Source organism: Taudactylus pleione, unplaced genomic scaffold (genome assembly GCF_031769625.1).
Source record: "Taudactylus pleione unplaced genomic scaffold, aTauple2 ptg000202l, whole genome shotgun sequence".
Classification (NCBI taxonomy): domain Eukaryota; kingdom Metazoa; phylum Chordata; class Amphibia; order Anura; family Myobatrachidae; genus Taudactylus; species Taudactylus pleione.
In genome coordinates, this window is record NW_028284604.1 from 9,835,314 (window position 1) to 9,862,713 (window position 27,400).

Here is a 27,400-nt window from a genome sequence, read left to right on the forward strand (position 1 = left end):
GAGTATTATGGTTAGGCTGAGGGCAGAGGGTTAGGGTTAGGCTGCAGGAAAGGTGGGTTAGGGGTAGAGTTAGGGGTTAGGGTTAGTATACTTATCTTCAGGCTTTGGGATTCTGACTGTCGGGATGCCGCTGTCGGTTTTCTGACCGCTGGGATCCCATACCCAACTCCTTATGAGAGGTGAGGGCATTAAAAAGGGCACCCTCAGAGCTTCTGCTGGCCCTTTATATAGTAACTGTCAGCAAAAATATGGGACAGATACCAAATTAGACTAATTAAGCTAAATGCTACACAGTTTCTGTTATACTGTATATTAACTCAGGAATATGCATGTAATTATTGTTCAACATGGTAGGTACCTTATTAGAAAATGTTGTTGGTTGAGCGTAAACTCCATGAGTTTGATATTAGAATGAATAATTTTTCTCAGAGATCATGTCCCTCTAATTTCCAGTCCATTGAATTGGTCTGAGCTCTATCAAATATATATTATGTATACAGCAGGAAAAGCAAACCCATTTGTAACATAAAATATTCAGGATATACAGTCAAAGCTTATTAATACATAATGGTGAGCTGTATACATTATACATTGCAAAGAAAATGTATACAGGTGATAAAACATTTTAGATGGACATTACCACGTTTATTAACACACTGTTCCATAAAATGAATATTAGCTGATCACTTACTCAGGAATATTATTTGTAATGTTTATCATTCACCGCTTGTCTCTCACTTCATAACATTCATTGCTTGTCACTACTTCACCACATCAAAAGGTCCTAGATGTAGACCCAACATGACCCTAGTGATTGCCTCTTGCTAACAGGAGAAGTGAAAACCTGGTTTTAGTCAGTCAACCCCACAGTAGAGTGATGAACTTTTCCACTGGAACACACAGGTTGTGACCCCCAGGTTTTGACAGGACGCTTTAGGTAGTCAGGATACAGGCCAAGGTCAGGTGTGGCAACTAAGGTTCAAAGTCTGAATACTGATCAAAGGTCAAGGAGAAGATAGCACAGATTAATAAATGGGTCTATAAACGATATAAGTAAATTATTAAGAATACCTAAGACATTAGTCAAGGTAGAGCAACAACATCATGGGCATGTACAGTGAGCCTAACTGGATGCATGAATAAAATGAAAGCCTTTTCAGTTAGAACCATACAGAGTATATAGCAGTGCTTACAGCTGGGCATAGGAAAGAAGCAAGATGTACATAACAGTCAGCTAACTTTGCTTAAGAAAACAAATTACTGAAATTACTGATGTCATCTTGTTGAACCAAAATATAAATATAATACTACAACTGCTACCACATCATACAAAGCGCCCATCATCTGTATCAGATGTTCCCAAACTCCAGCATTACAGTCCACATTTTAAATATATCCATGCTTGAGTCCAGATGGTTTAACCAAATTGACTGAGGAACTTATTAAGTCACCTGTGCTCAAGCATGGATATTCTTCAAACGTGGACTGTATTAGCGGAGTTTGGGAACTTCTGTCCTATGTGCGTGTTTTGCTACTAGTCATCACTGTTAGTGTGCACATGTATCTCCTTATACAAGGTGCAGAAGATACACCCGGAAACGTGCATATATATGCTTATGTCCACCTCTGTACGTCGCACAGCTGCGTTTACACATCCTCACTGAACTTTGCCTACATAAGAAAGTCTTATTACACTAACCCAGTTTCGCCTCTTTAGTCGAAGGTGGAGATGTATTATTTATGCTCAGTTTTAGCACATGTGCAGTATGAAAAATTGCATAATACTCTCCCAAACAGGTGTAACTCTGCATCAGCCACAAACTATTTTTTTTTTTTTAAATAACATTTAATTATATTATTTTTTACATACATTTAAAACATTTTTAAGCAGAGGTACAGTGGAACCTTACCCAGGTGTCTGTCTGCACCTCAATAGGGAGATGCTAATTTGAAGCTATTCAATTAATACGTGTGTTAATTCTCCGTATGGGCTAACGCGCCTTTTTTTCATGATCTCCTGAGCAGGTGAAAAGTTGCTGTAATGAAAACCCCTATTCTAAGTTACAAATGTGGGGAATTGGCTCAGAACCACTAGGATACCCTTTTTAATGATTAATTAGGCTAGAAGAAGTTTTTAATTTGCTCAGTTTGGCCAATAGTTACATAATTTTGGGGGTGAAATTCTGAAAAATACAGAATAATGGGCACAAGATGTGGGACAGGGATTATGGAGTGCTGTATAAATGGGACAGAAGTTTTTAAGCTTGCAGGTGGGAGTTACAGGTGTTTTAAGCACATTTTTAAAAGTGGCTTAAAATGACACAAATATCTACTTACAGGCAATTTTATACATAACAAATTAATCTAAAACATTTATTTTGCAGAAAAATACTTGTTTTCTATAATTTTTTCACTGTTTTTGAAAAATGCATTTAACCGCCATTTGACACATTTTAAGAACCCTAAATACTTTGCTTTCAAACACTTAAATACTTTTATACTGTTATCCACTATTAGTTTGCATTTTTGGGTGTACAGGCTTATTTCCCCATTTTCACCCACACTTAACGCGAGTATTACCAGGAAGAAAAAACTCCAGAATAAGTATTTTCTAATTGAATAACATGTTAAACAGGAGTGCACATACATGTGTTAAGTGGAATTATCAGACGATATGCGTGTTAAATTAACATGAGATAACAAAACTTTTTATTGCGGCTAATTGAATTCCTCCCATAGGGCTCCACCCCACCAAACTACTACATATAGGGGACAAGGATTGTCAAGAAGTCTCTTTAAGTTTGTCATATAAAACTAGAAACATACGCCTACTTGTTGTCTCCTACTGTAGAGATCATGGATGCGACTTGCAGGTTAGAGGTGCAGGGGAGCTGGTGCCACGAATTTCATAATTGCAGCCCCACACCTCACTGTACAGTGCCACGAATACCATCAGTGTGCATCAGGTGGTAGAGCCAGGATTAATCGATTCACAGAAAATTGCATCACCAAGTTCCTTTTCTACTAGACGGGATTCCCGTCCATTCTGGGAGAGTAGGTAAGACAGATTGGAAAGCACACACCTTATGTAGAATTACGTACTTTAGAGGCATTTGCGATAATGGATGACACAACAATAAAACGATGGGCAATGACTCAGAGTAGGACGCTAATGCAACTGCAACTGTGTACACATACGCAGCATCAGACACAGATCAGGCAAACATCGACTCCTTGAGTGAGTCTATGGTCACTTTGAATGGCCACCGTAACTGAGACACTGGAGTCATGTTAGCTGCATATGGGATCGCAATGCAGGATATGACACCCCCCCGAAAAGGTCGAGACATGTCTGTGTTTAGCTAATACTCCCCGTTGCCATTCAAATGCGTCCTGCCTATCAATCATACTGCAATTAAAGACTTGCAGCGTGTGACTATGATAATGTACCTTCACACCCACGCAGTGCGGCTCAGTCACATGCACAGTGGCAAAACATCGGTCAATTTGAGAAAACATCTGCATAGTGTATAACTCTTACTCAGGCCCATTGGGCACAGATAAGAAATAATGAAATGCTCTATTCATATCATTGACATTTCTGACATTAGCATCATATTATCTTATTTGTAGATCTATAATGGTGTGTTTATCAGTCATAAAGAGAGCTGAAATTTCAAAAGCACAATATATTAATGAAGGAGTTTATTAAATATAACTCTGCTTACTCTAGCAAGGGATCACAGTATGCCTAATTAAATAAGTGCTAATAAAAATCTATGAATATTTTATGGTAATATTTGTTGAATGCCAAAGATAAATGAGAAATGAACATCTGGCTTTTCCCAATTCAGTAGTTATGATAAAACATCAATAAATACCAGTGTACATTAGATATGTGTACCGGATAAAAATAATTACAGGAATCAGTGCAAAGCCTACTGAAGGTTGACTTGGTGCATTTCTCACTGCTGGGCATGATTCACCCTTTGTAGAGAGTCTACTAATAGAGAAGTAGAGGAGCATGAGTAGCACCAAAGCAGAGGGATCTTAAAACAAGAAGAATTAGTGAGGGTATTGGAGCTGGTTGGGTGCTGTAATATAAGGAATATTCATGTAATGTAGCAGCAGGTTGGGACTCATGGAACGGGTATGAAATACCAGCGGCTGAGAAGCCCGACAGGACAAGATGCCGACTAGCATTTGTAAGTACCGTAACCCTCCCCCCCAACTCTAGCCCTCCTTTAGTGGTGCCTAACCCTAAAACTCCCGGGTTGGTGCCTAACCCTGTCCCCTCGGGGGTGCCTAAAACTAACCCCCCCTTCCCGCACCTTAAACCTAACCCTCCCCGGGGGGTGCTTATGCCCCCCCAGGAGTCCCTAAATCTAACCCCCTTCCCCCCGCGGCTAAGTGCTAAGATGCCCGGACTCACCTCGTTCAGTCCGGCGTCTGTCTGTCTTCCGGCATCAGGATTAAGATAGGCGTCGATATTTTGATGCCTATCTTAAATCCCCTGTTGTGCTTTAGCAGTCGGGATATTGACCGGCGGCATTTAGTTCCCCAGTCTATTAACTACATCCCGGAACTCATAGTTTAATATAAGTTGTATTTTTTTTTTTTTTTAAATGTTAAGCTATTAATGTTAATTGGGGTTTATGAGGACCATTAATATATTCAAGGAGCCAATAATGCAATGTGTGTTCTCTGTATTAAATGCAGAGGTTAATAATGTAATGGTAAGCTAGTTGGAGAGAACAGGGTATTTCTTAAATATGGATGCTATTGATTATTGTTGGAGGAAGGAGGGCCAGTGTGTTCCATTTTTACTTAGTATTCCAGGATGTACATATAACAGTGTCCCAACATTCTCGGAACTGACCAAGCAGGAACAGAGACTGAGGGGTATTTATCAAAGCTTAGATGGAGATAAACTTGTGAGAGATAAAGTACCACCCAATCAGCTCCTAACTGTCATTTTTCAAACAGCCTGTAAAATGTTAGTTAGGAGCTGTCATTTACAGTATCTAGCACAGTCTTTTAAAATAACAGTTAGATGCTGATTGGATGCTTTGGGCAAATTCTACATTTTATCTCTCTCCAAAGTTTGATATATCTCTCCCTCAGAAATCATCATCAGCAAATATTGGAACATCAATTATTTTTCATACCTAAAGAAGTATGATAACTTGAATGACTTTATAAGCTCAGGAACCCCTTACCTGAAACACTTGCATTTAAAGTGCCTTGTACCTAAATATGTCACCAAGAAAATCCCTACAAAAAAAGTTGTGGCAATGTAGGGCACATGGTCAGGTCATGTATCCACACCAACCCTTCTATCTCTCCTCCCCACTGCAACCACCCAAAACATTATACTTGCAGATGTGTACTGTATTGTGGATGGCAGAAATTAAATCACTGCCATACACTTGTTCTGCAGTAAGTGCCCCGGTGGCCATGTTTGTTGTGTCCTCAGACAGTAAAGACACGTTTCTGCAATGATCCGATGTCCTGTGGTAATTTGAATCCAGTCCACTTTATAATGTTTACCTGTTGTTCCATGCCAGGCAGTAAATGTTACAATTTGAGACCATGGTCATGTCTCTCTAGAATAAGCTCTGCAGTACAGAAATAGCCTGCCAATGATTCATTCTGATTCGCTGCCAGACTAACCTCACTGATAAATGGCTTGATCTTACTGTGGCTTCAGGGATGAGGACTCCTCTGTAGTATGTTTATCAGGGTATTCCAGGTCCCTTTGTATCAGTACTCTCTTAATATTGATACATGTTATGGGAGACAAAATCCCATGTGGGAGCAAGTTGAGATATGCGAGTTTATGCATACAGAAAAACTGGATGGAGTAAAGATTAAAGTCATTGACATTGTAAATACATTATGTAGTTGGGTGGATTGGGGTGTAGCCTTTCAGATCATTGTGTAGTCTAAATTGAGATGGGATTATATTTTCTGATGTGTTTTATTTTAACTGTAATGTTGACTCATACACCTTTCTTAAAGTCTGAAATGCATGAAATAGATTTGCTACAAATATTTCATGTAGGTGGATTAATGTTAGTACATGTATGTGGAGTTCTGACATACACCTCTGTAATGTACATTGTAGTATGTTTTTATGACAAACACATGAAAAAAACATACCATAAAAACCTGAGAAATATAAATCTTTGTCCAAATTAACTTACAATTAAAAATAGAAAAGGTTAGATTAAGGCGTCTGGGTACAGTATGAGATGGGATGCAGTTAATAGACTGGCGGACCACATACCGCCGGTCTATATCCCGACAACTAAAGCCAGACAGGGGACTTAAGATAGGCGTTGAAATACTGCCACCTATCTTAATCCCGACGCCGGAATACAGAAGGATGGCAGACCGTTGAGGTAAGTCCAGGCATATTAGCACATAGCCGTGGGGGGAGGGGGGGGTTTGGTTTAGGGAACCTGAGGGGAGTTAGGTTTAGGCACCCCCCGAGGATGCTTCCGGTTAGGCTAGGGGGAGGGGGGTTAGGGTTAGGTGCCACTGGGGGAAGGGTAGGGTTAGGCACCCCCCCAAGATGGTTAGGTTTAGGGTGTGGAAGGGATTGTTAGGTTTAGGCACCCCCGGGGGACACTTAGGGTTAGGCACCACCCCGGGAGTCTTAGGGGTAAATTTACTAAGATTTGAGTTTGGTTGAGATGACAATCTCAGGTGAGTTTAGGCATATTTTTCATCTCGCAACTTTACTAAGGACAAACTCAGGTGAGTTTAGAAGAGAGTTCTTTAATCTCACTCATAAAACTCAGGTGAGATCGCAAACTCAAATCTTCTCACCATCGGGCAAACTCAGAAGTACTTTTCATGAAAAAGATGCAGTTTGCAAATATACTAAGATTTAAGATTTCAATCTTGGGTGAGATTAGAGCAAACTCGCAGAGAAATTGAAGTTTCAAACACTCCTGAGCTGCGAGTTTTCCAGACAGATACAGTACACAGATCAGTGTGATTTGTGTATGTTTCTGCATGTTTAGTTAATGTATAGTGTTTTTATTTAAAAAAATGATGCAGGGTCCCCCCAAAAAGCCATAACATCTAACTGTAGAGCGGCCGCTGATTGGCTGCGGCTCCTGACTCACTGACCAGCCCATGTGGGAACTGTCAGGAGCCGCAGCCAATCAGCTCTACAGTCAGCAGCTGCTGATTGGCTGGCGGCTCCTGACAGTTCACACTGATCAATCAGGATCCGGTTAGTGGTGTATGTGGTCACACACATATGCCACTAATGTAAGTATATGGTTTGGGTGCCGGTTTGTTTTTTTGCCAAGACTCCTGGCTGCTACGGAGACCAGCGCGAAGATGGTGTATAAGATCTTTTTTTCAGGTACTCCAAACGGGATCTACGGGGATGTGTGAGTGAGGTAGGTTTGTAATAAAGCTCTACTAAATACGATGTATGTGTTCTGTCTGTTTTTAACTATTTATTTTACCGTGGGGGTATGGGTGCCGGCTGCCTGCTGGCACTTGTAGTTCCATAAGTGCAAAAGGGCAGGCATGCTGGCACCTGTAGTCTCACTGTAAAATACAATAGTTTAATACTATTTTACACTTTATTACCTTTGTACCCACAGCCCAGGGGTGCGGGGAGGAGCCCCAGGCTTCAGACCAAGCCTGGGGTTTTGGGAGAGGGGGGACCCCTTTTTGGGGGGTCCCCACCTCCCCTGAGATCCCTGGCTTGGCCTGACCGGCTTGGGGTGAGAATGCTTTGGCCATGGAGACCCGGTAATAGGGTCTCCTGGCTGTGGCATTACAGCCCATTCGGATTGGGTCTGGTGCTGGTTTTAAATATAGGGGGACCCCTACGCATCCCCCCCTATATTTAAAACCAGCACTGGCCTGCAGCCAGGTGCTGGTTCCTAAATTACAGGGGAACCCTGCTCGTTTTGTTCCCCATAATTTTTGGAACCAGGACTGGCCGATCAGTCCAGGGCTGGTTATGCTTTTGGGGAAGGACCCTACGTAATTTTCTTTAAGATTTAACCCTTTTTTAACAGGTAGACCACACAAGCAGCCTTCACATATCTCACTGATATGTGCAGGCTGCTAGCTCGGGAGAGTTAACTAACTTGATATAAATAAGTATCATGGAAAGCTTGCACATCAATGCTGTCCAAATGAATATCTCAGCATATAGCAAGCAAATGTTGTCTATGATAGAAAACAGGTCCTCTTTCAGGTAAGATCTTAGATACAGGCATGTTGGGAATTTTATCTACCACAATAGATGGATCCTCCTTTCACGACTAATAATTTTTACTTTTTAGGAGACCCTAGTCGTCTACATAATATTCCACCCCCCTAGGTTCTAATACATGTTCACGAACTTCCATATCATACCTAGGGCAGTATTCAATTTGAGGTGAAAAGTCGTTATCGGCTATAATTTATCGCCGATGACGTAATTTTCGCCTATTTCAATTATCCCCGTATTAAATTTTACCGGCGAAAAGTCAATGTAAAAAAATGGGGATAATTTTTCACGAGCCTTTAGCTGGCGAAAAAAAGTGCAGAATTGTGGTTTAGGGGTGCAGGTTTAAAAAAATAGCCTGCACCCCTGGAAAAGCCCCTTAAATAAAATGTGTGTCAAAAAAAGTGTAAAAAAAAATGGGACACCCTAAAAACTTAATTTCAATTATGGGGTTAAAAAAAAGTGGGAACAAATCCTAAAGTACCATAATAGATTCCAGAGGGGTTCCAAAGTATGCGGCAGGTGTTTTCTTCATTGCGAGCAGTAGCGGCAGGTGCATTTTTGAAGAATTTTTAAAAATCATTTTAGGGACTTAAAAATATGCTTCCACCCATTTTCATGTACCCCAAATTTGATGGGCATGGTTATTTTGCCCCCCAAAAATGCTAAATGCTCTTCTGCATCACCTTCAAAGCCGCATTTATGCACCTGCTGCGGCTATTTAAAAACCCGACTTCCCTTCTGCATGCAAAATGGGTGTACCCATAGTGATCCACCATGTCTGGAAATCTTTAGGGGGGGGTCACAGGATAATTTCACGAAAAACCCAGCTTCTTTTCACCGATCCAAGTTTTGCCGGGTCCCATTTTCGCATCCTTTTAAATTGAATACGGGGAATATCTGGCAAGTGCGCAATACTTTTCCACCTGTAAAACAGGCGAAGGAGGCAAAAAGTCCAGCAGGAGAAAAGTCTGGACTTTTCGCCTCAAATTGAATACGGGCCCTTGTCTTATTTTTCTCACCAAGTTTCTGAGTAGCTTTCCTAGCTACTTGGTAAGCCTCTCTTAACTCTCCTCAAAAAATATATTTTGTGTAGGGTATTATAGGTTAATCACAGAAAGATAACCCCATACAAACATCAATTGGAAGTGTAGCCTTTCTCCCAAACATGAGAAAACAAGGGGAAAACCCTGTATCCTCATTTCTGGTGCAAGTATTTGCATGCACAAGTTAACAAATATGTTGCCTCCATTGAGGCTTACTATGTTTATGTAAAGTTCCCAACATGTTAAGCGATGTTCTATTGAATCATCCAGGTTGGGGATGACCATGGGGATGATACGGAGTTGTCCTTGACTTTTTTATTCTGCAACATAAACTCAATTCCCTTTTTAACTTACTTTCAAAATCCCTTCCTGGTCTCAATTTAATCTTTTTGGCAACCCAAAATTGTTGCATAATGTTTTAGCAACAGTTGAAGCCTTTTAATCAGTTGTCACATATGCCTGGACATACCTGCTAAAATTATCAATTACAATCAAAATATAAAATTTTTTCCTGGCTCAACTTTCAGAGACATACAGTATAGGCCATGCAAACTAGATCAAAGATACCATTACTATCAAGAAAGAAGCAGCTTTGGGACAATACAGTTTCTAAAAGTTTTACAATACTTCTGTATCTCATCTTCCATACATGGCCGATAAAATCTGTCAGTGATTAAACCTAATATCTTATCAAACCGTAAGTGCCCATGTCTGTCATGAAGGACATTCAATGCTAGGGGGGTATTCAATATGAAACGTAAACTTTGCTGTCGAGAGCTTTTACCTGCGTTAAAGTATTGGGCGCGCGCCCGCTTATCCCCGTATTCAATATGAAACTAACGAAAATGGGAGCCTGCGAAGTGGGATTTGCGTAAAGTTATGAAATTTTCCTTAAAAAAATTGTAGGACCCTCCTAAAGTTGTAAAAACATGGGGGATCACTATGGGTACCCCCGTTTTAGTCTGTTGTTTTTTCCCGACATTGAAGAAGTGTTGCAGAAGAGCACTTAGGTTATTTTTTTTCATTTTTTTAAGTGGTCCCATCAAATTTGGGGTACATGAAAATGGGTACTAGCATATTTTAATGTCCCTAAAGTAAGTTTTTAAAAATTCTGCAATTGTGCACCTGCCACTATAAATCTATTCTAGAAAACACCTGCCGCATACTTGCAGAATAGCCCTGAACCTATTTCCTTATTGTTAAACAATTTCTTCCCATTTTTTTTTTCACCCCAATTTTTAAATTAATTTTTTGTAGTGTCTCTATTTTTTTTAAAACTTTTTTTGACACAGTTCTTTTTTAAATGTAATTTTTTAAATGTCATTTTTTTTAAGCCTGCGCCCCTAAACCCCAATTCTGCACTTTTTTTCGACACCTATTCAATGGTGAAAAGTTATCCCCGTTTTTTATCCTGTGAAAAGTCTTTTAAATTGAATACGGTGTAAAACTAAAACCTGCGATAATGACGTCATAGGTGTGATATTAACGCAAAAACTGAGTTTTCGCTCCCATATTGAATACCCCTGTATATCTTTTGAATAATACTAATTAATGTCTGAATGTTGAGTATGCCGATACAATAGACAATTTTCTAATGCTAGATGTTTGCATTGTTTCTCAAGCAGTCTAGTTTCTTTTGTGCAATGAACTTGTCTTTGGTTGTGAAATCACATTTCATCTGGGAGATTATATTCCTGATATTAAGATCCCTGCTTTGCTCATATTCCAGTTGGCCTCTTCTGATTTTCAGCAATCCACCAAGTTTGAGTTGGCTCAGCCAACAGTAGGCTAGTGGCAATGTTTTTAATAGCCTCAAGAGCACTAATGGATTCTTGATCAATTGTATACCCTAATTGTACATTATGGCATAAACTTTGCACATCTAGAGCAGGTACTTCTACCCATTCTTCTTCAATCGTTTCAAGTGTCTGGTTTGGAATTCTTGATAGAGAATTGGCATCTACATTGTAAATACTTCAAACAAAAATTATAGATGGCCAAGGCCGCTAACCAATGATGTCCAGTTGCATCTAATCTTGTCGTGGTTTGGACATATGTAAAAGATTATTGTACCTCAAATGGGACACCATAGTAGAAATCATATCCACAATACTCCACTTTAGGGCCATGAATTCTAATTAGTGAGATGGGTATTTCTTCTCATTTGCAGATAGTCCCCTACTGACAAAACAGGTCACAACTCAGATTGATGTTTCTGGTATAACACTCCACCAAGTCATTCCAGGGAGGCATCAATGTTCATAATGCAGAATAAGGTATCCTGGGGTCAGTTTACGACAACTTTGGAGCATTGCTTAAACTCTCTTTTAATTTTACAAAGTTATACTCACACTCTTGTCCACCTAGCTTCAAATTGTTCCTTAAAATAGGGCACAGGATAAGGCTTTTTTGTTGACCCAGAATCCTTAAAAAGATCTTGACTCCTTTAACTTAGTAGTGCGGGACCATTTATTGACAGCTTCAACCTTCAAAGGATCAGTGGCTACTCCACTGTGGCTTGCAATATGTTCCAAACATTTCACTGAGGATTGACAAAGCCTACATTTATCTAGAAATTATTTTAAACCTCTCTCCATGAGATAGTCCAATGCCTTGAGAAAGCAAAGATTGTGTTCTTGCAAGGAATTGACAAAAACGAATACATATTCAAGATAGACAAGCATCACTTGATCATTTATATCACCAACTGTCTTGTCCATGGTTCACTGAAATGTGGCTGGGGCTCCATTTATTCCTTGGGGCATCTTTAAAATTAAAAAAAAAATCCTAAAGGTCATATAAATTAATTTTTTCCCTGTCTTCTGAATGCATTGGTATCTGAATAACTGCTGTGCAAGTTTAACACAAATAATCAATTGCTTCCTTGAAGGCAATCAAGAGCTATGATTTCTGGCACCATGTACTGATCTGGTACAGTTCTCTGATTTCAAGCATTATAGTCTGCACACTGGGCCTGCTTCAGACCCGCTCGCGAACGCTTGCAAGCGGGTCCATGTTGCCCAAGTGCACATGCGCACGATGGAGGTGGCTCCGTCGTGCGCATGCACGAGACCCGAATAACGACGGCCAAGCCATCGTTATGGGTCTCGCACCAAAGGGGGCGTGCTGTCGATGGTGATTGACAGCACGCCCCCTTTGGTGGGCATGCCAGGGGCGTGGCTGCCCAGATGGAGGCGTTCCCATGACCATCACGACCATTATTTTGGCCGCTCGCTATAGCTGTGGGTGGTCACCCACAGCTATGCGAGCGGCCAGGAGGCCGCTCCAAAAAGTAGGAGGGACGGCCCTGATTCAGAGCGAGCGCTCTGTCAGAGCGTCCGGCTCTGAATCAGGGCCACAGTCATATCTCTCCAATCTTTTTCCTTGCCACTACAATGGGTGAGACAAAAGGACTTTTGGAATCTCTGATTACCTAATTCTAGAATAACCCTTTAAGGTGTTGTATGTTCTTAAAATCTGCAGCTGCTAAATTCTGACAATGTTTTCTAAAGGGGGAATAATCTATCAATTTGATATAATGTTCAACTCCCTTTGCCACTCCTATGTCCTATTCCCCAGAAGAGAAACCCGGTCTCCTTTTTATTTCATAAATTAGAATTTTTCTCATCTTTAGGAATATCACTTCCTTGAAAACAAACTTCGAAATGTTCTTCCTCTACAGTGTTTTTTGGTCTGATCATTCCCTGATACAACTGAGTTTGGATAGAAAGAATATGAAAAGTCTGTTTCTTTTCCACCCCTAAACAACAGCTGGCCAATGTGTTGTATAAATTGGCATTTGTCCCTACTATAATGGGCAAGTCTTTCTTCCTACCTAGGGTTTCAGGACAAACTATGGCAATGAAAGGCATGGAATAAGTCACTTCTGAGTTATTCTAGGGATATTATTGAGTACTTAACATCCATATATCACTAATCCTGATAATGGCTGTATGGGTATGTCAGGAAAAATAATTAATATACCATTGTTTAAATATAAATATTATACCATTGTACAAATATTATTAAAACTTGAGAACTGCTCTCCAATTGTACCTTACCAGATTGTCCACTAATATTAGATGACACTAGTGGAGTGGGCCCCATCATACCATCCCACAAAGTGCCACTCCACCAAGAACTTCCCATTACATACATGCTTATCTCTAGGGGGCCAGTGAGGGGTTCACAGGCCTCTCACAGCTATTTCTTAGTTCCTAGACTTCTCGATTCTGGTTAGATGATGTTACTCTAGACCAAGGGTGGGCAATAAGTAACCCTCCAACTGTTGTTAAACTACAAATCCCAGAATGCCTTGCAACAGTTTTAGCATAGATGCAAAATTGCAGCAGGGAATACTGGGATGTGTAGTTGTACAACAGCTGGGGGCCGCTTATTGCCCACCCTTAATCTAGATTGACCTAACTATCACTTTGGGTACATTTGAAAGCCCTATGACCCAGTTTCTCACATCTAAAACAATATAAATAAGTTTGTTAAATGAAGGACACATCCTTCGGACCCCAGAACATTGTAATATCTGAGCAACAGCATTGGCTGACAGAGCACCATGCAGTAATTGTTTAATTTGACTATGAATTACATGAGCTCTAGACAAAACTCCTTTGTCGACTATTTTGTAGAGATGTCGGTCGAGTCTGATGAAATAGGTTCTCTGGTTCCTGGAATGTATGATGTAGCCACAAGATTAGATCTCCCATATCTTCTAACATTCCTTATGCATAGGGACTTAAAGCAACCTGATATTGTGGCATTGGGCACACTACTCCTAGTCGCTTTAACAATTCCTCAAGCTGGGTCTCTCAAACTATCCACAATCTTGTTTTTTTTATATGTTCTTGGCACTGCCATTCTTCTGAATGTTGTATGGCAGCTGACTTCTAAGATTTATATGTTTACTCACCAAAATTCATACCAGAACAATCCTTAAAGAGATCCTCAAATGCCTGTGACTCTCTTCATAATGTCATCTATCCTGTTGAGTAACCACTTTGTCTACTATAGTGTCAAATTGTTTGCAGCACCTAAAGGGATTAGATTTAGGAGATGTAGGTACATGGGAGACTCAGAGTGATTCAACTGCTATTCGACCATAAAACATTTCAACGCTGACTACAATTTTGTCGCCCACCATCACCATGGGGATAAGAATAGGTTCTAAATCCTTATCTCTTAATCTGTCTTCACAAATACAACACAATCCATTCCTAACTCCCTTCCCCATTTATCTACAATTCATATAATGTCTTTGGTTCTATATCGTCTTCATTAGAGAACTTAAAATAATTTTCACACACTCCCATACACCTAGTGGGCATATTTTCCCTTATGTTGGCACCAGAGAAAAATATCTTCAACAGTGATATTTTCCATAGTGCACCTCTAAAGCTAAATAACTCAAAGCTTGATTTCCCTTCAGTTAGATCTCAAAAATGTAGCCTACCTTATGGCCAGTGCTCCACTGAATAAGTGTGAATAAGTGGTAAATAATACAGCAGTGGATGGATGTAGTATGGCACTACAGAATACAATAGAACAGTAAGCCCAGACAGGTGGACCAATCACATACTATACAGTACTGCAGAGTGAAACAGTGTCTTTAATACAGTATACAGTACTTTAGTAATTCTGCACGGCAGGCTATTTTTGGCAGTGATGTGCAGCACTCACACAGTGATGGCATGCCTTAGAAATTAGTTGTGGGGTTTCAGCAGTGCTGTATGAAATTATTAAAGAATCACAAATCTCAGCCCAGAAAGAGGTGTCTTTAAATTGCAAACTGACTGTGCGCTTTATGCCACACACTTGTGTCAACATCGTCACTGCTTGCCACTATGAGTTTGTACAACATGTCACAAATCAGTACACATCAGTAAGTGCTGTAGAAAGTGGTGTGTAGTGCTCACACAGTGATGGCATGCCTTAGAAATGAGTAGTGGGACTATAGCAGCAGGAGTATGAAACCATGCTTGAACTACAAATCTCAGCCCAGAAAGACATATCTTTGAATTACAAACTGACTGTGCATTTTATGCAGCACACTGGCGGCAATGTCAGCACTGCTGTGCCGCTAGGAGTTTGACACTAATCATTACACATCCGTAAGCGCCGGTCTCTGTGGTATTGTAGAAAGTGGTGTGCGGTGCTCACACAGTGATGGCATGACTTAGACACTATTAGTCGGGACTGAGTTGTGATGCATAAAACCATAGCTGAAGTCTCAGCCCAGACAGAGGTGTCTCTGGATTACAAACTGACTGTGCATTTTATGCTGCACACTTGCGGCAATGTCGGAACTACTGTGCCACTAGGAGCTTGTAAAACATGTCACTAATCAGTATACATCAGTAAGTTCCGGTCACTACAGCACTGTAGAAAGTGGTGTGTAGTGCTCACACAGTGATGACATGCCTTAGAAATGAGTAGTGGGACTTGAACAGCAGTGTATGAAATCATCACTCAAAGTGGTGTATAAAATCATCACTCAACTATAAATCTCAGGAGAAAAAGAGGTATCTTTGATTTACAAACTGTGACTTTTTTTGCCATACACTTGCGGCATTGTCGACACTGCTGTGCTGCTAGGAATTTGATGCTAATCATTACACATCAGTAAGCGCTAGTCACTGCAGCATTGTAGAAAGTGGTGTGCAATGCTCACACAGTGACAGCATGACTTAGAAACTAGTAGTGTGGTCTGAGCAGTGGTGTATAAACCATTAATCATTTTTTTTATTTTGCCAACTCATGGGACTCTACTGGAGAAGGAGACCAAGCTACGCCAGGAGTTAGGTGAGTATGGATTTTCTATTTTTAGAAATGCTGTAGGAATTCTACTGGGCAAGGGAACCGATCATCTGGCAGAAGGTAAGTATGTGTGAGTGTGTTTTATATGTAATAAAACTTTACTTTCTATGGTGTGTGTGTACTGTGGTTATTTCAAAAATAATTTTATAGTGGAGGAATGAGTGCTGGCCACCTGATGGCACTTGTAGTTCCACTAATGCCAAAGGGAAGGCACGCTGGCACCTGTAGTCTCACTTTAAACAACAATAGTAGACATATATAAAACCCACTATTACCCCTGCACCCACCAGCCAGGGGTGCAGGGAATAGCCCTGGGCTTCTGCCTAAGCCTGGGATGCTCGGGAGAAAGGGGACCCCTTATTGGGGTATCCCCACCTCCCCTGAGATCTCCAACTTGGACTGACTAGCTTGGGGTGTTAATGCTTTGGCCAGGGTGACATGGAGAAAAGGTCCCCCAGTTGTGACAGAATCTGGTGCTGGTTTTAAAAATAGGGGGACCCCCACAACATTTTTCCCCTTATTTTTAAAACCACAGTGTCACAATCCTGGCTAGTTTTTACCTTTTGTGACTAACCTCTGCCAGCTGCTCCATGGATTTGTGTTTGTAATTCACCTGGGACATCTGCTGTGGCTGAATCATGCTGGCTGTAACATCTCTGTGTGTGCAGACTGCTCTCTCCCCACACTGATTAAAGACCTGTACCCTGCTCTGTCTGTGAGCATTGCTAGTCTTAATTGGAATTACAGGTGTGGTCCTGATTCTCAAGGGCCGCAGAGACGATTACTCCCTCTGCATGTTGTGCCTTTGCTCCACTCAGAATGCCACTGCCAGACCACCTGTCTGTATCCACAATCGCTGCCAGACTCTAGGTATATAGATCCTCCTCTAATAGCACTCAGTGCTTGAACATCTTGTTACATTCCGTGGTGTACAACTTATGCTATAGCTGTACCTCTGAGTACCAGTATGTCCCAGGCTCCTGCTGGTTCCTAGACCAGTGCTATCCGTAAGCCTGCTGCATTCAGCTATCCACGCTACCAGCCTCTCACCTACGGCTCCCAGGCCGCTCCACGTAGCCACCCAGCTACCAGCATCTACCCACGACTATCCAGCCGCTCCACGTAGCCACCTAGCTACCAGCATCTACCCACGGCTATCCAGCCACTCCACGTAGCCACCTAGCTACCAGCGTCTACCCACGGCTATCCAGCCGCTCCACGTAGCTACCCAGCTACCAGTGTCTACCCACGGCTATCCGGCCACTCCACGTAGCCACCCAGCTACCAGCATCTACCTACGGCTATTCAGCCACTCCACGTAGCCACCCAGCTACCAGCGTCTACCCACGGCTATCCAGCCGCTCCACGTAGCTACCCAGCTACCAGCATCTACCCACGGCTATCCGGCCGCTCCACGTAGCCACCCAGCTACCAGCACCTACCCACGGCTATCCGGCCGCTCCACGTAGCCACCCAGCTACCTGCGTCTACCCACGGCTATCAAGCCGCTCCACGTAGCTACCCAGCTACCAGCGTCTACCCACGACTATCCAGCCGCTCCACATAGCCACCCAGCTACCAGCATCTACCCATGGCTATCCGGCCGCTCCACGTAGCCACCCAGCTACCAGCGTCTACCCACGGCTATCCAGCCGCTCCACGTAGCCACCCAGCTACCAACGTCTACCCACGGCTTCCCAAGCCACAACAAGTAGCTTCCACGCTACCATCCGTCTGCAAGCCCATCTACTAGTAACCCAACCAGCCCAGTCAGCCTTCCTGCCGGTCCCAGTCCGGTTCCTCCAAGTCCACTCACCTCACGGCTCATTAGCTGCACCAAGTAGCTTCCGTGCTACCATCCACTTGCAAGCTCATCTACTGGTACCCCGACCAGCTCAGTCAGCCTACCTGCCGGTCCCAGTCCGGTCCCTCAAAGTTCCTTCTGGTCTCATTCCAACGTCTCAAGTTTCCAGTTCCAGTCACTCATCACCAAAGGCAGTTCTCACTGCTGCCCACTTTTTATATTAAAAGAGCTATTCATGTTACCCATGGTTCCAGTCCAGCCGGCCTCCAGTTCATCACCTGATACAGGTAACTCACTAGCACCAACTGTGACAGTATGTTCAAGCCTAACGATGGTGGCAGATCAAGCACCTAATCCTGGATCAAGTGCTTTCCGTAACCTAATCACTCGCCTGGATTCACAGGAGGCGGTACAGCATCAAGTACTACAGCTTCCGCAAATTCTGACTAACCAGCTAGATGATACCCAAATCTTACCTGAACCCCTAACTATTTTCCATCAACTGCTGGAATAGCTACAGGCTCTACTCAGCAAAATCTTTCAGCTCATTCCTGAATTTCTTAGAGCTACCTCTGTCTCAACTAAAAACTCTGTCTTGGAATCTCTAAGAACCAAAGATTCTTCCATGCCAAGTAAAGTGAGGCATCAAAGTTACCCGTGCTCCAAGCTCTCTGTGGCTGAACGCCAGCGGCGTAAAGATTTACATCTCTGTCGCTATTGTGGAGCTTCTGACCACTTTATCAAAGGCTGTCCCCTTTGCAATTCCAGCAGTATAACAATGTGTCAACATCTCAATGCCTGTCTCGGTCCCATCCCGGATTCTGCCTGTTCCGGTCCCATCCCGGATTCTGCCTGTTCCGGTCCCATCCCGGATTCTGCCTGTTCCGGTCCTAGCCCGGATACTGCCTGTTCCGGTCCCAGCCTGGATTCTGCCTGTTCCAGTCCCAGCCCGGATTCTGCCTGTTCCGGTCCCGTCCCGGATTCTGCCTGCTCTGGTAGGGGACTCCAGTTGGCAACCCCAGGAGGGGTCTCCAGAGTCTCAACCCCAGGAGTGTCCTCAAGTCTCGTAACCCAAGAAGGGGTTTTGAGTCACTCACCCCAGGAGGAAGTCTCTGTCCTCGCATCCCAAAAGGGGGGTTCATGTTCCATACCCCAAAAGGAAAAGTCGAGCCAGCTTCCCCAGAAGGGGATTTTGGGTCCCATACTCCAACAGGGAGTGTCAAGTTCTGTACTCCAGGAGGGGACCTTAAGTCTCTCACCCCAGGAGAGGGTTACAAGAATTATGTTCCAGGAGGGGGTCCCAAGTCTCGCACCCCAGGAAGGGGCCTCCAGTCTCGCACACCAGGAAGGGGCCTCAAGTCTCGCACCCCAGGAGGGGGTTTCAAGTCTCGCACCCCAGGAGGGGGTCTCAAGTCTCGCACCCCAGGAGAGGGTCTCAAGTCTCGCACCCCAGGAAGGGGTCTCAAGTCTCGCACCCCAGGAGAGGATCTCAGGTCTCACACTCCAGGAGGAGGTCTCAGGTCTCGCACCCCAGGAGGGGGTCTCAAGTCTCGTGCCCCAGAAGGGGGTCTCAAGTCTCACGCCCCAGGAGGGGGTCTCAAGTCTTGCACCCCAGCAAGGGGTCCCAAGTCTCGTACTCCAAGAGGGGGTTTCAAGTCTCGCACCCCAGCAAGGAGCCTCAAGTATCGCACCCCAGGAAGTGGTCTCAAGTCTCATGCCCCAGGAGTGGGTTCCAGGTTCCAGTTCCCAAGGAGAAGTGTCAATTACTACTAATCCTGATCATGGTTCCTGTTCAGCATCTCCTGAAAATATCGTTCCAGAGGATGACAGTTTCTGTAGCCTGTTCTCAGCCTCAAATGTTGAAGCTGCTGTCTCTGGCTCCTCAGGACTCCTTCCAGTTCCTTTAGTTGGTCCAAGTACCGAACAGCTGTCAACTTCAGTTGTTTTGATTCCTCAACAATCAGAGCATCCTCAAGTCTCTTCCAGCCCTGCACCTGAATGTACTCCACAATCCTCGAACACACAAACTTAATTGGATACTCCAGGATACATATATTTTGATGGGAACTTATCGCAATACTTTGCATTACTGGAGCAATATGCTGCAATCATGGAAGCAGATCCAGCTTGTGGTATCACTCCTACCAACTTTACTAAGTACCTTCTCTCTTCCTTTAGAGATAAGGCGTTGGACTGGGCCAATCCTCTCATCGAGTCTAAAGATCCTGTGCTTCTAAAAATAAAGACTTTCAGTGAAGCTGTTATTAAAGAATTTGGTCTTAAACCTGTCAAACAAAATTCTAGTGAAATTCTCAGTTCTGAAAATCGGTCCAAGCAGTCTGTCGGTCCTACTAAAGAATCATCCTCTGCTGAGTCCTCCACTTCCCTGAACATGAGATGTGCGCCCACCTCCTTGTCCTCTTCATACTGCAGTAACTCCCAAAACACCATCAAAATTGGTTATATTTCGCTTAGTTCCTCCCAGGAGTCCTATCAATGTTCAAGTCCTACTAAACCTTCGATTTTACCTTTAGATACTGACTCGGAATCTGAACTCGATCCTGCATATGATAATTCTCCATTCCCTGAAAACCATCTGCCATTTGTCCCTGTCCTTTCCAGTCACGTATTTCCACAGGAGTTACCAGAGATCCCATGTCCGTTGGTTGGCACAAGACGTTCCCGCAGCAGAAAGAAGAATCGACGAAGGTCTTGAAACATCTCCTTTGAAGAATTTCCACTCCTGGTATCCCAATAAATGTAAGAATTAAGAGGATGTCTAAAGAGATGTTTCTAGAGTGATGGTGTCCCTATGTTTGAAGCTCCTGTAATGTCATGTTTGGAAGAAAGTTTTTCAGCTTCCTGGGTGTCTCATTTTTTCATGTTCTCCTATGTATTTATTTGGGTGTTCGGAGTCCACCCTTGAAGAGGGGGGTACTGTCACAATCCTGGCTAGTTTTTACCTTTTGTGACTAACCTCTGCCAGCTGCTCCATGGATCTGTGTTTGTAATTCTCCTGGGACATCTGCTCTGGCTGAATCATGCTGGATGTAACATCTCTGTGTGTGCAGACTGCTCTCCCCCCACACTGATTAAACAACTGGACCCTGCTCTGTCTGTGAGCATTGCTAGTCTTAATTGGAATCACAGGTGTGGTCCTGATTCTCAAGGGCTGCAGAGACGATTACTCCCTCTGCATGTTGTGCCTTGCTCCACTCAGATTGCCACTGCCAGACCACCTGTCTATATCCACAGTCGCTGCCAGACTCTAGGTATATAGATCCTCCTCTAATAGCACTCAGTGCTTGAACATCTTGTTACATTCCGTGGTGTACAACTTATGCTATAGCTGTACCTCTGAGTACCAGTATGTCCCAGGCTCCTGCTGGTTCCTAGACCAGTGCTATCCGTAAGCCTGCTGCGTTCAGCTATCCACGCTACCAGCCTCTCACCTACGGCTCCCAGGCCACTCCACGTAGCCACCCAGCCACCAGCATCTACCCACGGCTATCCAGCCGCTCCACGTAGCCACCCAGCTACCAGCATCTACCCACGGCTATCCAGCCGCTCCACATAGCTACCCAGCTACCAGCGTCTACCCACGGCTATCCGGCCACTCCACGTAGCCACCCAGCTACCAGCATCTACCTACGGTTATTCAGCCGCTCCACGTAGCCACCCAGCTACCAGCGTCTACCCACGGCTATCCAGCCGCTCCACGTAGCTACCCAGCTACCAGCGTCTACCCACAGCTATCCGGCCACTCCACGTAGCCACCCAGCTACCAGCACCTACCCACAGCTATCCGGCCGCTCCACGTAGCCACCCAGCTACCCGCGTCTACCCACGGCTATCCAACCACTCCATGTAGCTACCCAGCTACCAGCATCTACCCACGGCTATCCAGCCGCTCCACGTAGCCACCCAGCTACCAGCGTCTACCCATGGCTATCCAGCCGCTCCACGTAGCCACCCAGCTACCAGCGTCTACCCACGGCTATCCAGGTGCTCCACGTAGCCACCCAGCTACCAACGTCTACCCACGGCTTCCCAAGCCACAACAAGTAGCTTCCACGCTACCATCCATCTTCAAGCCCATCTACTAGTAACCCGACCAGCTCAGTCAGCCTTCCTGCCAGTCCCAGTCCGGTTCCTCCAAGTCCACTCACCTCACGGCTCATTAGCTGCACCAAGTAGCTTCCGTGCTACCATCCACCTGCAAGTTCATCTACTGGTACCCTGACCAGCTCAGTCAGCCTACCTGCCGGTCCCAGTCCGGTCCCTCAAAGTTCCTTCTGGTCTCATTCCAATGTCTCAAGTTTCCAGTTCCAGTCACTCATCACCAAAGGCAGTTCTCATTGCTACCCACTTCTTATATTAAAAGAGCTATTCATGTTACCCATGGTTCCAGTCCAGCCGGCCTCCAGTGATTCCAGTTCATCACCTGATACAGGCAACTCACTAGCACCAACTGTGACACACAGAGCCCAGAACTGGTTCATAAAATAGGGGGAATCCTACACATTTTTCTCCCATATTTTTAGAACCAGGACAAGCTCAGGAGCTTGGGACTGGTTATGCTTTGTGGGGGGGAACCTACGTAAATTTTTTCCCACCAATGCTGTGTATGAAATCATCACTCAACTACAAGTCTCAGCCCAGCTTGCTCTATAGTGTATTATATGGTAAATATGATTGTAGGTGGACATAGTACATAATATTAGAGGTTTTTTTTTATTATTAATTTATCAGTTAGTAATAACTGCAAATACCTGTACTGAAAGGATACTGTATTAAATCTTTGGAGTGGGCAGTGTGCTCAAATTGCAAACTTGGTGTGCCCTCTAGGTCCCTTCCCCAAAAGCAAGCATGAGCCTATCATTAACATAATAAATGACATGTCTTCATTAAATTACCCCCAACCTCATATCACCACATAAAGTTGGGATTTTCTTTTGGCCTTGATTTTTGGCTTGTTTTTCACTCATCAGTTGCCTGTTTTCCAATTCAGAGTTGGTAACACTGATCCCAATAGGCTTCTGCTCTTTATAGTAACTCAGGAATGTATAACATGGAAGCTCCTTTAGACGATGTAGACAGCTCAAGTGATCTTGCTTAAATCCATTTTGCACAAATGCTCTTTACCAGTGTTCCCTATACTTTACCTCGCACAGTGGGCCTAATTCAGAGACATACAGAATGCCGACATTTACGCAGATCGGGCATTTTGCACTGTGCAACATGCAGCAACTGTTAGGGGAAGGTAACAGGGGAGGTCAGGCAAATTATGCAATGTCTATGCTCTGTATGAGTGGGCAGTAGTGGGCATCCCTATGCTTGGATAAGCTTTGGAAACATTAACATATTTTTGCAGCTGAGTTTTATGTAAAATCACAGGCGCGATTGTGATAACACAGGAATATGTGGACTGTACACGTTCCGTCAGCAATTCACGAATATATGCATGCTTATGTATTTCATTATTACTTTTATTGTAGTTAAGAGTATATAAAAATAATTGAGAATATATAAATTAGTTGTGTGAGTTGCAGAAGGCCGTATTTGTCAAATGGCCTCAGGCCTAGAGAGGATAAGGCCTACCCTTTTCTCTTTAAAGAAGCAAATCTGTGTCTGATGCTGCAGCCATCTTGTTTAATGTTTTAGCAATAAGAATTGTAGGTTTAAAATGTCAGTTTTAGCATGTGCAGACTAATAGACAGTAAGTCTCAGTTTTATAAACAAAAAGAGTTAAATCAAGATAGCATTTGTCTGCAATAGTCAGAGGTGAAGGCTAGATGAGCAATTATGACATGGGAACAGAAAGATAACACCAAATAGTGTCAATATTATGGTTAAGACACCCATAACCAATTAAGGCCTAGCACGTACGAATATTACATAAATTAATATTCCCCATTTAGTTAACTGAAGGAATAGCCAAAATGATAGTATAAAACTCAGCAGAGAGACAGAGGGAAGGGGGGAGCAGTTGGAGGACAGAGGAAAGAGAGCACACACAACGAGGGTCTGGGGGTGCTGCTGCCATTGTTGTACGTATGTATGAAATTGGCTGACTGGTATGCTGCACTGGGTGTCACAAATTTATCATACAAGTATTCCCTACTGCTACTGTTATGTTTTTGTATTAAGTCTGCACTGGCAAAAAACATGTATGATTTAAGCTGTCTTTAAGTAAAAGCATTGTCATTTATTTTAGAATCTGTATTTGTGTAAATTATTTCATTTCTCTTTGTGACGGGTAAGGTTTTTAAGTAATCTAGAACACATCGCGTTATCAATTGCATTAAGGTACATCTCTGAATCAGGCCCATTGTGCCTTACACTTTACCTCTTTACCATTAAAGACAAAACTTTCTTTACTGTAAACTGTTAAATAGAAAAATACAAAACATTGTGTACAACAGAAAATTGTACTTAAATAAATAAAAAAATTTAACAAAACGGATAACAAAATAAAATAAAAAAAATGGTCAACTAACAGGTGGGCAATCACCCTAAAGAGCCCTAACATGTGAAGAACTTGCTCTGTGGAAAAAAAGAAAAAAGCACAGTATTACAACACCAATATACCGAAATGTACAGTACAGTATATTGTAAAATCTTGACATGCACAATGTACTGTAAGTTGAAAAAGTGGGCACGGTCAAATGCCACAAGGGGTGTGGCCACTGAAAAATGGGGGCATGTCAACATGACACACTACCATTTCTTGTCACTCTGGGTAACATTCATTTTCATTCCATATGCACATTAATGCCCCCAGCAGTAGTGCCCTGTCATGACCTGGCCCTTGAGGTTTCCAGCCAGAGGACTGGGAGTTGGGGTGACTAGGTGGGACGGTAGCAGTAAACGAGGAGGAAGTACATACTACTTCCTCATCGGCTAATTCCAGGTGTTGATGAGATCTGAACAGAGGCACGGAGTCTAACTCATTGGTGGTTTTCTCCAGTGACCCCTCCAATCAGTATATGGGTTTAGCTGTGCCCAATGAGCAGGTCACAGCCCCCTGATCAGGGAACCAGGAATTAGCAACTGACAGGGAAATAACAAAGACAACTGAGTGGCTGGCGATTTTAATGGTCAATATTGGTGATCACTGATGTTAGTAATACTGAAGTATATTAGTAGAGACCGCTGTTGAAGGTCACTGGAGAGTAGTGACCGATGTTGAATACCACTGGTAGTGACTTATGTTGAATTTCACTAAAGTGACTGATGTTGAGTTTTACTAAAATATATTGATAGTGACCGATGTTGAAGAATATCGGTAGTGACCGATGCTGAATATTACTGGTAGTGACTGATGTTGAATACCACTGAAGTGACTGAAGTTGAATATCACTAAAGAATATTGGTAGTGACTGATGTTGAATATCTCTGGTAGTGACTGATGTTGAATATCACTGAAGAATATCGATAGTGACCAATGCTGAATATCACTGAAGAATAAATGTAGTGACTGAAGTTAAATATCACAGAGACTGGTGAAGCATCCTGAGGATACAACAGCGTGAAGCCTGGAACAGAGATCCGAAGCAAGCAGCTACTGGAGAAGAGAAGTTGTTCAGGTGCCTTTATGTTTCCTAGAGTCCTTTATACCCTTAGGTAGCTGTCCATTGGAGGAAAGAGTCAGCTGAGAGGTGACCAGGCTACCATTGGTGGAGGGTCTGGTCAGGTGAGACAGACAACATGGGTGCGCTCATGACCACCGCCATGGGAACTCCGATATGGAGGATTGCGTGGAAGTAAACAGGGCACCTGGGGTTAATACTTAGCATGTCACCCGGCGCCACACCTGGCGCCTGACCACAAGGTTAGTCAGGGGAAGCTAGCACAGCGGTGAGTAACAAGATGACCTGTTGGTGGACCCAGTACTTCAGCGCACGCTATGAGGTCTCAGTCTGCATATGGTATGGCAGTGGATAATCTATGCATGCCCATGCAATGGCATTGAAATGCACTGGCAAGCCTGCGTTCACCTGACCACCCCCTCATTATCACCCACAAACATAATGCTGTCAATCACTTTGTGATGGGTCTGCGTAATCACTGTGATCGCAGTCCCAATCGCTGTGGCCGGTAGCCAAATCCACACCTAAAAAGCCATGATGCACTACCAAGCCACTGAAAGAGAGCACATGCCGGTCCACCATCACATTCACCATCTTTCCCGCCCTGTCCAAAGCAGCATGCTTACGAGCACCTCACCAAGTCAAACGAGGAACAATCTCTGACCAAACAATCCTCACATTCGGCCAACGCAATCGAATCTCGTTCAAAACCCCCCGCAGTCGAACGATCAACTCAACCCCTTTCAAATCAGCAACATCATTCCCTCCAACATGCAACACCAACCATCCTGGCAAACCCCATGTATCTGCAGATGAAGCAAGCAAATCGAGGACAGCGTTGACACACAATTCACGCACACCAATCTAATGCACCTGTCGCCCTCCAAGCAACAAACCAGCACTAAAAGAACGGCAGCCGGTGTCCAACCCACAGAATCACCAGCTCTTAACCTTGCAAAACATATACAGAAAATAAGAGAAGGCCACCCAGCGCTGCTCTGAAAAACAATTATTTGTTAAAAAGATTAATAAAATATATTATGAAAGGTTCTTCTGTCCGATAACACCAATCCAAGTCCTTAGGGAACTTCAAGCAATCGATGTCAACTGATATATCCCAATGAGAGTATGCTCACCTCAAAATGGTGAAAAATGTGCACATAAAGGTATCTTTAAGGAGATCTTCTAGATTTATTCAGGGATAACCTTTGTCCTACTGTAATCGATGTTCCATGGACCCTCAAATAGAATCACAGAGAGCGCACTCCCATCGTGTAAAGCAGTAAAGCAATTTATTCACAATAAACACGTAACAAACAACACAGGACAAAAAGATATGTATAATAATAATAATTTTAAAAATCCCCCTTCGGGGTATCCTGCGTACCGGAATGGGCCTAGAGATAGGCACTGTAAAGAACGTGGGTGGATAGATGTTAACCCGGGTACATCTCCTCCCCGATCAGTCCAGAGAAAATCCTTTCCTAGGTCCAGCTAGGCAGCAGTAATTTCTCCCACACCACCAACGCGTTTCGGAAACCTGTTCCTTCCTCAAGGTGTATGGGAGAAATGGAAACTAAAGCTCCTTATATACCTGAACACATGATTGATAGTGTTCATTAGTAAAAACACCTGTGATCCTAATGATACATTTTTTAAAACAATAAATGCGTCAAAATGACCAAAAAAAACCTCTGCAATATCCACATAACATACATGATGATAATCCCAAGACCCTAAAACAAAACAATCTTTAATAATAAATATATAAAAAATATATAAAAAACATGTAAAATCTCACAAAGTGTCCCCGATTGGTAAGAAACAAAGTGCGGTGCATAATCCTGGCATAAGGCTATCCATCCTTAATGATCCTATTATTTCA